Raw genomic sequence first — 12,338 nt, 5'->3', positions numbered from 1 at the left:
ACTGAGCAGAATAAGAGAGGAGAAATAGAACTCACCATCTCACTTTAAACACTAAACCTTTTATGGGCGGGCTTATAAGTGGTCACACCAGTTGTGTAGGCTTTTATCAGAAATGAATGAGGCAAATCTAAGGCCCACCACAAATCCCACCTTCTCCATAAAATATTCCCAAATAACTTCTGTCCTAACAGTCCATTATATTTATTATACATATTGGCAATTTTTATATTTCATTTTAACTATAATTTATCTTTTTTATACAGGGTGGAGCAAAAGTAGGTTTATCATTGTGAGTGCATGAAACAAAGTTTATTCCTGTATTAGTCTTTATTAATTATTGTATTATTTTCCATACAAACTGTAAACCTACATTTGTTCAACCCTGTATATTCTTCCATGTTTCATCCTTAGATACTTGACTCATGTAAGTTTTATCTTCTTGAAAAGATTGTTACTTTTTCCCATTATTTTCCACTTCTTCATACTCAAAACTTACTTATACATAGTGATACAATAATCAGTAATTCAACTGAATTAGTCCGTTTGCCTTTAATAATTTGAGATATTTGGTATTATCAGTGCAGTAAAAGAATTATAAGTAAATCTAGAAATACATTAGTAATTCCATGGATAATGGTTCCCGTTGAATTTACTAACTTATAATTCATGTATGTAGTTTTTTAACGTTGCATAGGCTTTTATCAGAGATGAGTGAGGCAAATCTTTAATCTTTATGCCTCTAGTTGGTGAATCATATAGACAAATTTGAATTCTGTTTCTAATGCTAGTTAAGTTTCAAGGGCCAACTGCTGGTAAAAGAAATGACCAATCATTTAAACTGCTAAAAAATAAACTGATGCATATCAAAAATTTTAAGAGTTTATTTGAGCAAAAAGTCCATTCAAACTGGAAAGTGTTCCACCACTAGGAGCCGGAAAAAGATTTCAGAGAGAAGAGGCAGAAGCAAAGCAAGGAATTATTTGATTGGCTACAGATTAAACAGTTGCTTTATTTTGGAAAGCCTGGGTGGCAGTTTGTGGTTGGTTGTCTTTAGGTTTGGATTTCTTAACCTTGAAGCATTTACAAGATTGGGTTTTATGTGCTTACATAATGCCACTAAGGCATTAGAACCACCTCAGTCTAAGAGCCTCCTTGTTTAAATAATTTAACAATTGCTATTTCTGGATTGCATTTTTTTAAGAAAGAAGATATTATGTAGCTCATCATTCCAAATAGTTATCCTAAAGGGCAGGGCTTTAGAAAAAGTCTGAATTAAAACAAATATTTTTAAAATGTGTACCAGTTAGGGATTGACTGTAGCTGCATGTAATAAGGTACAGTGGTAGCTTATCCAAATAGGATTGGAATGTTTTCAAACAGCAAGAAGTCTAGAAGCAGGGAGGGTTGCCAACTTTAACAAATAAAAATACAGGACATCAGTTAATTTGAATTTCAGTTAAACAATCTTTTAGTCTAAGTATGTTTTATGCACCACTTAAATTGGGCAACCTGTGTTCTATTTTGCAGTCTTAGAAGTAGGCTGTCCAGGATGTGTCAGCAAGCTTCTTCTAGCATCCTATCCTATCATCCTTCCTTTGTGGCGTTTGTCCTTATAACTGCAAGATGGATGCTGTACCTGGAGGCATCAAATCTATGTTCTTGGCAGGAAGAATGAGGGAAAGAAATGGTGAGACAATAATCCTCTCATCCAACACAATTTTACAATAAGGTTTCCTCCCTGATCTAAGTGTATTATGTGCATTATTTTCTTACCAAGAGACAATTAACTAATACTGGACATGGATACCTTTCTCGACCTCTTCAAACAATTAGCATCGAATTATTCTTGTGGAAGTTTAAAAGGAAATCACGAACAAATGCTATTCAATTACAATAATTTTTTCTCTCTATTTAATAGTGGTCTTACAAACACGTCTGTAACAGCCTGGCCGATTGAGGCTCAGAGGTTGAGTGTCAACCTATTAACCAGGAGCGTTTGATTCCCAGGCATATGCCTGGGTTGCGCTCGGCCCCCAGTGGGGGGCGTGCAGGAGGCAGTTGATCAATCATTCTCTCATCATTGATGTTCTATCGCTATCTCCCTCTCCCTTCTTCTCTGAAATCAATAAAAATATATTTTAAAAAATAAACACTCTTGGTTCATTTTTCTTGTTAAACCAGTAGGAGTTTCATAATTTTTATGGGACATTTTCTCTCAAAAACAAAAGCAGTTGTTTACCTAATTTGAGACTATCAAAAGCAGTATCACATGGTGACCTTAGCCACATTAATTTTTCTGAACCAGTAGAGAAGTATAGGTAAAATAAGAATATAATTTTCACCGTAACTAATGCATTTCCAGTAATTATTACTATATACATGAATTCTCAAAGGAAAATAGAAACTTAGTTTTACCAAGCTTTTTTATTTTGTTTTTACAACTTGACTGCTTGTCTGTCTTTATTAAGGTAATACTTGATTTCTTCTCCCTTAAAAATATAAGATTTCTTCTCCCTTAAAATACAAGATTCATGTCCAACTGAATAAAAAGCATAATTATTTTGTCAGGGTCTAATGAAAATGAACATTTCCTCAATTTCCTGGAGTAGGATAGTTTTTACAAGCTCTACAAAAGACATCTTTCAGATAAGGTCACACCAAATAGAAGTTTTGCTCATTGGATTAAAAATAGATCAGCTCAGTGACTCAGCAGGTAGCTTATTGCAGTTGCCCACTGAGAACATCCTAATTCTTCCTTGTACTACATCACAGTGAAGTACTCATGTGGCTTTATGGGGATTAGCTTATTCAGCTATTAGAAATAAGATCATAGTATATCTAGGACATTCTGTGAGATACAATGCACTGAGAGTATTATGGGTCAAATTCTGGTTAAGTATATATAAGCACATATTCAACTTAACCATTTAAATTTATTTTTAATGAGAGGATCAGGGGTCAAATAATGGTTAAGTGTAAGAAAGCGTATATTTGAAGATTTATGTTCCTTTTAATAAATTTACAGTAAGACATCTAAATTGAAAGTGTATGGTGGAATTAGGTTACAGAGTACTTGACTGTGCTGATTTTTAGAGCAATGCCTGTTTCATTATTCTGTGAACTTTCCTACCTGACTTCCCTTCCCCCTGCCATATGGGAAACCTCAGGGGGCTTTAATGTCTTTTCTTTTTTATTACTCAGATTCAGACAGTGACCAAGTCACTTCCAGCCTTGGAACAATCAGGGCTGGTCTTACAAATGAAGTTGGTAGTTCTCCTGACCTTGACATGATAAATAGAAGGCCTACCTTCCCCCAAAATATTTCCCTCTACATTATTGGCTATTGATAGGGAAATTTTAAGTTAATACCTTTTATTAACATATATATATGTGTGTATATATACATATATATATTATATATTTTATTGATTTTTTTACAGAGAGGAAGGGAGAGGAATAGAGAGTTAGCAACATGGATGAGAGAGAAACATCTATCAGCTGCCTCCTGCACACCCCTTACTGGGGATGTGCCCGCAACCAAGGTGCATGCCCTTGACCGGAATTGAACCCGGAACCCTTCAGTCCACAAGCCGACACTCTATCCACTGAGCCAAATCGGTCAGGGCTAACATATGCTTCTATATCTGGCATCCATCCACTTGAAAATCACCCTTGTACAGTCACCATATGTCAGGATGCTGGAGAAACAATCAGTAAAACTAGGTCTTGACCCTCTAAGGGCTCCATTTAGCTCCTGATTTATCAGGTCCTTGAGTAAATAAATAGATAAGTTTTTATGTGGGGAAAAAAGAAGAGTAAAAAGGTAGTGTTGCAGAATTTACCAGGCAACCAGAAAATACACAATGTGTACTCGGAGAGTTAGGAAAAACCCTTTATTTAAAGCAGCGCTGCTGGCTCAGGGAATTCGAAGATCCAAAGCCTGAACAGCTAATACAATGAGATCACCCCTTATATATTCCTAAATTTCTCTGTTTCCTACCTATTTCCTAACTACCAGGCTTTTGTGGTAGTTAGCCCCTCCTGAGTCAGTTGGAATGGGGAAGTTAGATTGTATCTAAATGCCTGGTTTAGGTGGTGCCAGCTACACACACACATACACACACACACACACACACCCTGGCCAAGCTGCCAAATTTCCGGCCTGTGGCCCCTGCAAACTGGGAGTACCCAGAACAGACTATTGCCTATGGAAGGGGCAGTGACTTAATTATAGGCTAACAAGAATGTGCACTAGGGCACTAGCTGGTTTGGCTCAGTGGATGGAGTGTCGGCCTGCAGACTGAAGGGTCCCAGGTTCGGTTCCAGTCGGGGGCACATGCCCGGATTGTGGGCTCAATCCCCATTAGGGGGCGTGCAGAAGGCAGCCGATCAATGATTCTCTCTCGTCATTGATGTTTCTATCTCTCTCTCCATCTCCCTTCCTCTCTGAAATCAATAAAAATATATATATTTTTTAAATGTGCACTAGGGCCGAGACCGGTTTGGCTCAGTGGATAGAGCGTCGGCCTGCGGACTGAGGGGTCCCGGGTTCGATTCCGGTCAAGGGCATGTACCTGGGTTGCGGGCATATCCCCAGTGAGGGATGTGCAGGAGGCAGCTGGTCAATGTTTCTCTCTCATCGATGTTTCTGGCTCTCTATCTCTCTCCCTTCCTCTCTGTAAAAAATCAATAAAATATATTTAAAAAAAAATGTGCACTAGGACACCATTCACTGTCACAGATTCAGATCGCTAGGCCCCCGCCCCAAGTTGCCCCCTATATTCCTCCTCATTAGGAAGGTGGAAGAATCAGGTCTTGCATGGCTCTGCCCTGAAGAGGCAGCCAGGATAGCAGGCCAGGAAGAAAGAGCAGCTTAATGGTGGTAGGGACTTTGAAGGGAGGGGGAAAATCAATGCAAAGGCATTGGGGAGCAGAAAAACAAGTTTTATTTTCAGAGAAATTTAACCTAGAGATAACCTTGTAAATACTGCCTGGTTCAGCCCATTCTTCTCTTAGGTCGGGCCCTCAACAAAACAGAGAGGTAGCTGAAATTTGTCTTTGGCAGGCAGTCTAAAGTGGTTATTTTTCCTTCAGAATTGCCAGATTTACCGTAACCTCCCCACACTCCCAATCATTTTGGGACCTTTCATCCCTCAGTAAAGCTATTAATTGAAAAAAGGAAATTAATGAAGACTTCATTGATAAAGGTTTAAAGTGAGATCCCTGCTGCCCTGGCTGGTGTTGTTCAGTTGGTTGGAGCATCATCCTGCAGAAGGAAAAATGGTGGGTTTTGTTACTGGAGAAATGTGTGGATGGCCTTTTTCCATTGCTAGTGGGAGTGGGGTTCTTGGGGTGCTGCTGGAATAAGCAATTCTGGAGGCCCCCAAGGGAGAATTGTTATGCCCAGATTTTAAGATCCCCAATAGACCACACCAGGGAGCCAACCGTGTCCGATGCAAAAGCAAAGTCTTTTATTATTATAGACGCGGGTCTGGCTCCCAGCCTCCACCGACAAAATGGCAAAACGAGACGAGAGTGCCAGCCCCGTGGGAAAAAGGGGTTTTAACAGGGGGGTGGAGTGAGGGGAGGAGAGATGACTGTGGGCCCTGCCGATTGGCCAGGCGCAAGTCGGGTCTTGTCACACAGGTCACATCCATGGCGCGCACGTTCCTTGATTGTCATTGGTTAGTTTAAATAAGTCCTGGGTGTGGTTAGCAGAGTAGCAGAGGCTTGGGCTTCCGGGAAGAAGCCTTTGCCGAGCACATGGCCAAGGTAAGATGGAGGGCGTAGCCCTCGCCCCTTCAAGAATCAGTACATTCCTTGGTTTCCAAAGTCCCATTTTCTTTAATCCAGTCCTGGAAAATGTGCAGCTGGGGATTCAGCAGAGTTTAAAGCAAAACCAGTGTCCAGAGTTTCCATTCCAAGATGTAGCTGGATCCTGTTTTGCCCTGAGGGGTTGGGAGAAAGGGAAGTTACAAGTTATCCTGACATTCCACAGGAATGTTATCTTAGATGCAAAAAGACAATAGGCTCAGTAAAGATCAAAGTTTATCTTTGTCAGGGAACATGTAGGCCTAGGACATGACTACTCACTATAGACTGCTTTTTAATTTAAAAAGTTTTAATTTCAGACCGTTCTTTGTGGTTCTTTAGGTCTCTGAGTTTGCAAGGCCATTACACAGGCCTTCCCTGAGTGAATCAGGTTAGCATGTGACCTCTTTTTATCCACACCTTTAAGAGAAAGAGACACATCTGTTATCTTTGAGCCCCAGAACATGGCTCCTGCCTGACACTGGTCTGGTTGTCAATGGATTAAACCTCAACAGCTTGTTGCTCCCAAGTTCTTGGAACAGAAAGCTGTCAATCATTTCACAACATTTACGGAATGGAATCCTTCTTTTTGGCAAAGACATTGTGAGTTTATATAGTCAGCCCAAGAAAAGGACTTGAAAAAATGTACAAAGCAACATGAAAATAAATATAAATAAATGGAATGAAGTTATAATGTATAAAGTCAGTCAGAGAAAATGTGCTGACCTTCTTAAATGCTTCAACAAATGTGAGGGCAAATACAGATTTTCTCTCAGCTAAAAATAAGCCAAGAGACTTGACTCTTTTTCCCCTTCTTTCTGAATTTCTTTCTCTGGTCTTTTCAAATGTATGTAAATCTTTTTAATGGGAAATAATCCTCTGGCCAGTCTCATAACTTAGGAACGTTTCCTCCTTGAGGGCCTGGGAGCCATCTCTTTGAAGTATCATCACCAAGGAAGATAAACCCAGTCTCCTTCTTTCCTGGGAGGAGCTAGGTCTAAGTTGTCACCTGACTGTAAATTGCAAAATCTATTTAAATGGACTGAATGAGTTGTATCCAGGTAGCCATATAAAAGACAGAGATTCATTTCTTTCTGTGCAATTCCCATGGAGGGTTACTTGTGCTGAGCATTACATTCTGATTTAATGCTTATTCAAATTTAAAATTTTCCATTTTTCTACCATTGTGGAGAACTTTTCTGTATTGAGAGATTTTGTTTTTAATTGTATTTTTGCAACACAAGCATGGGCTGAGATTTCTGGCAGCTGAGATAGTGATGCCCATGTGGATGAAAAAAGGGGTTCAATGGGCAGTAACTTCACAGTGTGATCTGATCAAAAATTCCTAACTGGGCATGGTGGATGGTCACACCCCAAGCCCATAACTTCCTTAGTGAAAGGTTTTAAGCCAGCCCTGTCCATTGTTCTTGGGCATCTAGGCTAATACACCTTTGAAATGCCAGAAGTAATACCCCTCCAATGGGGTATGAGCCCTCAAGAGAGCACACAATCTTATTAACTATCCAGCAATCCAATCCCACCTTGTTTTCTCCCATCTCCATGTACATTCATTCCCTCCTTAATTTCAAATGTACAAAAGAAACTGTTATTCTCTGAAACCTTTGAGATCTTGCTCCCCAGCGTATGTCATCAGTTTGGCTCCAATACATTTTTATTTAAAATTCTCTATAGGTCTGGACGTTTCCAATTGGTTTCAATCATATCATTAATCCCCTGTTTTCTTTAAGTAACGGAGAGTAAGTGTAGCATAGTGGTCAAGAATGTACCCTTAGATGAAAATGCTTGCTGTCAAATCCTGGCTCTGATTCACTAGCAGTGTGAGCTTGTGTCAAACAATTGGAAAATACACCAAATTTCCCCCACATCTAAATTTCCTCATTAACTTTTATAAACCTCAGTCTCCCCAACTCTAGAACTGTGAATGATGAATCAGCTCTCCCTGAACCTCATGGAAAGGGTCTCCCACACAAAGAGAGACTCTGTTGCTGGAAGAAGTAGAGGGAATGCTAGGCCAGCCATAACAACTGGTGTCCAGACCATTGTGAATCTACTCCTGGATGAATAAATGAATGAATAAGTCTCATAAGCTAAGTTTCAGAGATCACAAAGCTGAAACAAGGAATATACAGAGTAACAGTGGGAAATAGAATTGAGATGTAATTTAGGGCCATAAAGTAGGTAGGCTTAAATGCTAAACCTACAGAGGAATATTAGCATTACTCTGTAGGCAATAGGGAACCATTAAATGTTTATGGACGAGGAAATAATATCAGAGCTAAACTTTAAGAAGAGTAAATCAGTAGCTATGTCTAGAACAAATCGGTGGTGGGACTCCTAGTAGATGGGAGGATGTTCCTAATAGAAGGCGATGACAATCATTTAGAGTAGAGCAGTGGTTCTCTACTGGGGGTGTTTTTGCCCTTCTGGGGACATTTGGCAATGTCTGGAAATATTTTTTGATTTTCATAACTGAGGGGTATTATTGGCATCTGGTGGATAGAAGCTAGGGATACTGCTAAACATCCTACACTGCACAGGACGACCCCTACAACAAAGAATTATTCTGTCCAAAATGTTCATAATATCCTGCTTGATAAACTCTGGGTTAGAAGTGATTAGTATAGATAAAAAGAAGGGAAAAAATGGGGCAGACATGGGTGGCACTGTGGAACTAGAATACACAGAATTTTGAAAGTGACTGAATCTATAAGGCAGAGGAGGAGGCAGGATTTAAAAACAAACAAACAAAAGCACACACACACAACAGCATTCCAACCTGGTTGGGTAGCTCAGTTGCTTAGATCATTATCCAAGATTGTGGGGTCGATCCCAGTCAGGGCACATACAAGGAGCAACCAATAAATACATAAATAAGTGGAAGGGCAAATCGATGTTTCTCTCTCTCTCCACTCCACCCCTCTCTGTCTCTCCTCAATAAGGAGAAAAAATATGTTGTTCAGAAAACAACAGCATTATAAGATTTAAAGCAGATAACTGGGAAAATGATGATGTCAGGAACAGAGAAGTTAAAGGAGGGCCAAAGTTTAAGAAGAAATGATGAATTTGTTTTGAGTATGAGATGTTAACTGGATACTTTAGCACGATTTCAGAGGCAGTTGAAAATGTACTGTGAAGCCTTCCAAGAGGCTAAGACCAGAGACATAGATTTTAGGAGACATTTGCTTTGAGTTATTGGTTAAAGGAAAGGGAGCAGATGAGTTTGCTAAAAAAGAACAAAGAGAAGAAGTCTACGAACAGAATTTTGAATGTTTGGGATAAAAATGTAAAGGTCTATTATTATAGGATTTTATAAAATCATGTTATTTTCCAGAATAGTTCTCCACTTCACTTAATTTTCCCTGACAAATCCAACATATTAATTAGAGTACCTGGAAGTGAGTCTTTCCTAACCATTTCTAAACCCTTGTTAAATCCATATCAAAGAGCCTCTTGTTCTCTTGTTTTAAATAACTGTTTTATTAAATTTCTCAAATCCTCTTATAAATCCCAAACATACTCTCAAGTTTGGCTTAATAGAACAATATTTTTTAAGTATTCTTTTCCTTTCATTCTGTAACTATATTTAGAATTTAACAATTATTTAGAAATTATTTTCAAGATTAGCCTTCTGCAAAATCGAGAAATAGGTTATTTGATTTCAGAGCATAGCAAGCTTTTGGCTGTTTTGCTGTCATAGAGAACAAAAGTGTGAGCATGAGTTTATATCCCCACTCTGCCACTAGTAAGCTATGTGACCTTTGGTAATTTTCTTTCTCTCTCATTTTATTTTTTATTTTTTTTAAAATATATTTTATTGATTTTTTTACAGAGAGGAAGGGAGAAAGATAGAGAGTCAGAAACATCGATGAGAGAGAAACATCGATCAGCTGCCTCCTGCACATCTCCTACTGGGGATGTGCCCGCAACCCAGGTACATGCCCTTGACCGGAATCAAACCTGGGACCCTTCAGTCTGCAGGCCGATGCTCTATCCACTGAGCCAAACCGGTTTCAGCTCTCTCATTTTAAAAACCTTTTTATTGAATTTTTATCATACCTATAAAAAGCTACATCTTTTGTCAGAGACTGGCATGAAACATTTAATGTAGTAGTTGCCCACACCCATCCCAGTATAATTTATTGCCCACACCTTAAAAATTCCTAAGCACAATTTAGAAGCACTACAGTTTTTTACCAAGTTTCCGGAGTATTCATTCTGAAAAATGTCAAATCTACAAAAAGTTAAAAAAAAATAGTACAATAAGCACCTGTATACCCTCACATAGATTCACCTATCATTAACTTTTGTGACATTTGCTTGCTCAGTTTTTGTCTATCTACCTACCTACTTATCTTCACTTTTTGCTAAATCTTAATAGTATGTTATAGATATTTCCTATGAATGAGGACATTCTGATAGATAACCACAATATTATCTCGCTCCAGAAACTTAAATTGACACATATATTATCTAATACATATTCAAAATTTTAAAATTGTTCTCCAAATGCCCTTTAAAATAGTGTGTTTTTTTCAAGCTAGGATTTAATCAAGGTTCATGTCTTTCCTGTCTATTTTAATTTAGAGGAGTCCTTTGTATTCTTCGGTCTTTTAAGACACTGATAATTTTGAAGATTACCAGCAAGTTGTCTTGTAGAAGTCTCACAATCTGGAATTGCTGGATTGTTTTCCCCAAATTAGTTTCACGTTAAATATTTTTACAAATGTACTACATAGACCAGTGGTTCTCAACCTTCTGGCCCTTTAAATACAGTTCCTCATGTTGTGGTGACCCCCAACCATAAAATTATTTTCGTTGCTACTTCATAACTGTAATGTTGCTACTGTTATGAATCGTAATGTAAATATCTGATATGTAGGATGGTCTTAGGCAGGGATCCTCAAACTTTTTAAACAGGGGGCCAGTTCACTGTCCCTCAGACCGTTGGAGGGCCGGACTATATTTAAAAAAAAAACACAAAAAACTATGAACAAATTCCTATGCACACAGCGGCGGCAAAAACACCCGGCGGGTCGGATAAATGTTTTCGGAGGGCCGCATGTGGCCCGCAGGCCGTAGTTTGAGGACCCCTGGTCTTAGGCCACCCCTGTGAAAGGGTCGTTTGACCCCCAAAGGGGTCGCGACCCACAGGTTGAGAACTGCTGACATAGATGATATTGTGTCCTTCTAGGATCACTTCAGAAGACATGTAATATCAGTTTGCCCCATTATTAGTGATGTTAAATAGATCACTCAAGGTGGTGTCTATCAGATTTCTCCTTTGTAAAAATGGCTTTTCCTCTTTTTAGTTAGTAAGTAGTCCATGGAGTGATAATTTGAAGACAAGTTAAGTAGCCTCTGTTTTGGTCTTGGAGTTTTTATCTGGTCTAGCCTTCTGGAATTCTTTCCAGTTTGTTGACTATGGTTCACCCGATTTTTTTTTTTTTTTTTAAGTATGTAAGCTAAACTTTTTATTTATTTTTTTAAAATATATTTTATTGATTTTTTACAGAGAGGAAGGGAGTGAGATAGAGAGCTAGAAACATTGATGAGAGAGAAACATCGATCAGCTGCCTCCTGCACATCTCCCACTGGGGATGTGCCCGCAACTCAGGTACATGCCCTTGACCAGAATTGAACCCGGGACCCTTCAGTCCGCAAGCCGACGCTCTATCCACTGAGCCAAACCGGTTTCGGCTGTAAGCTAAACTTTTTAATTTAGCTTATTGTTTTTGTTTTTGCTTGAGGTAGCCAGAATTGGCTTTTGTTTTTTTCCACTAAGTAACTTGACACCATAATGTAAGAAAACATTGTGCAATTTTCCTATCTTACCAGGGTAAAGATGGATATGATCTTGAGTGTTTCTAGAGTCAGAGTATTGTTTTTAAAATGGGATACACCACACAAAGGCACATCTATATGGGACCACCCAAGTTATTCAGGTTACATGTAAAAAACGTTGTTTATCAATATGTATAACTGGTGGGCCATGGCCAGGCTTGTTTAGCCCAGTCCCTCCTAGGCCTCATAGATAAATGCTATCCACAGCCATGGACTAATCATTGTTACCTAGTTGCAATGAAAATATGCTGATTGTGATGCTTAGTCTTTATCAAAACCCTGTGGACAGCCCTAGCCAGTTTGGCTCAGTGGATAGAGTGTCAGTCTGCGGACTAAAGGGTCCGGGTTTGATTCTGGCCAAGAGCACATGCCTAGGTTGTGGGCTCGGTCCCCAATGGGGGGCGTGCAGGAGGCAGCCGATCAATGATTCTCTCTCATCATTGATGTTTTTGTCTCTCTCTCCCTCTCCTTTTTTCTCTGAATCAATGAGGAAATATATTTTTTAAAAAATAAAGACTTAAAAAAAAACACAAAAAAACCCTGTGGACAATGAAGCAATATGGAACTAGTGACAGAGTAAAATAGTATATCTAAATCCTACTTGCTGGATCTAGGTAACCTAGCTTGCTAAAGGCAGATTTTTATAACCACATTGGGCAATTTTG

General features: G+C 39.0%; 1 long non-coding RNA gene and 1 pseudogene across 2 annotated transcripts in view; one reads left to right on the top strand and one right to left on the bottom strand.

The window, feature by feature from the left end:
* The window catches only part of LOC308525747 (ferritin light chain-like), a 1,112,779-nt pseudogene that overhangs the window by 853,280 nt on the left and 247,161 nt on the right, over positions 1-12,338 (bottom strand). The window lies entirely within an intron of this gene.
* Positions 1-12,338, top strand: part of LOC308526519 — a 101,045-nt gene that overhangs the window by 78,423 nt on the left and 10,284 nt on the right. Inside the window, exon 6 of the long non-coding RNA XR_013996554.1 lies at positions 1,528-1,687. This is a non-coding gene — a long non-coding RNA (uncharacterized lncRNA). The remainder of the gene's footprint in view (positions 1-1,527; positions 1,688-12,338) is intronic.

Source organism: Myotis nattereri, assembly GCF_964212035.1.
Source record: "Myotis nattereri genome assembly, chromosome: 10".
NCBI lineage: Eukaryota > Metazoa > Chordata > Mammalia > Chiroptera > Vespertilionidae > Myotis > Myotis nattereri.
The sequence above is the reverse complement of the archived record's forward strand: the minus strand, read 5'-3'. Positions and strand labels throughout refer to the sequence as shown.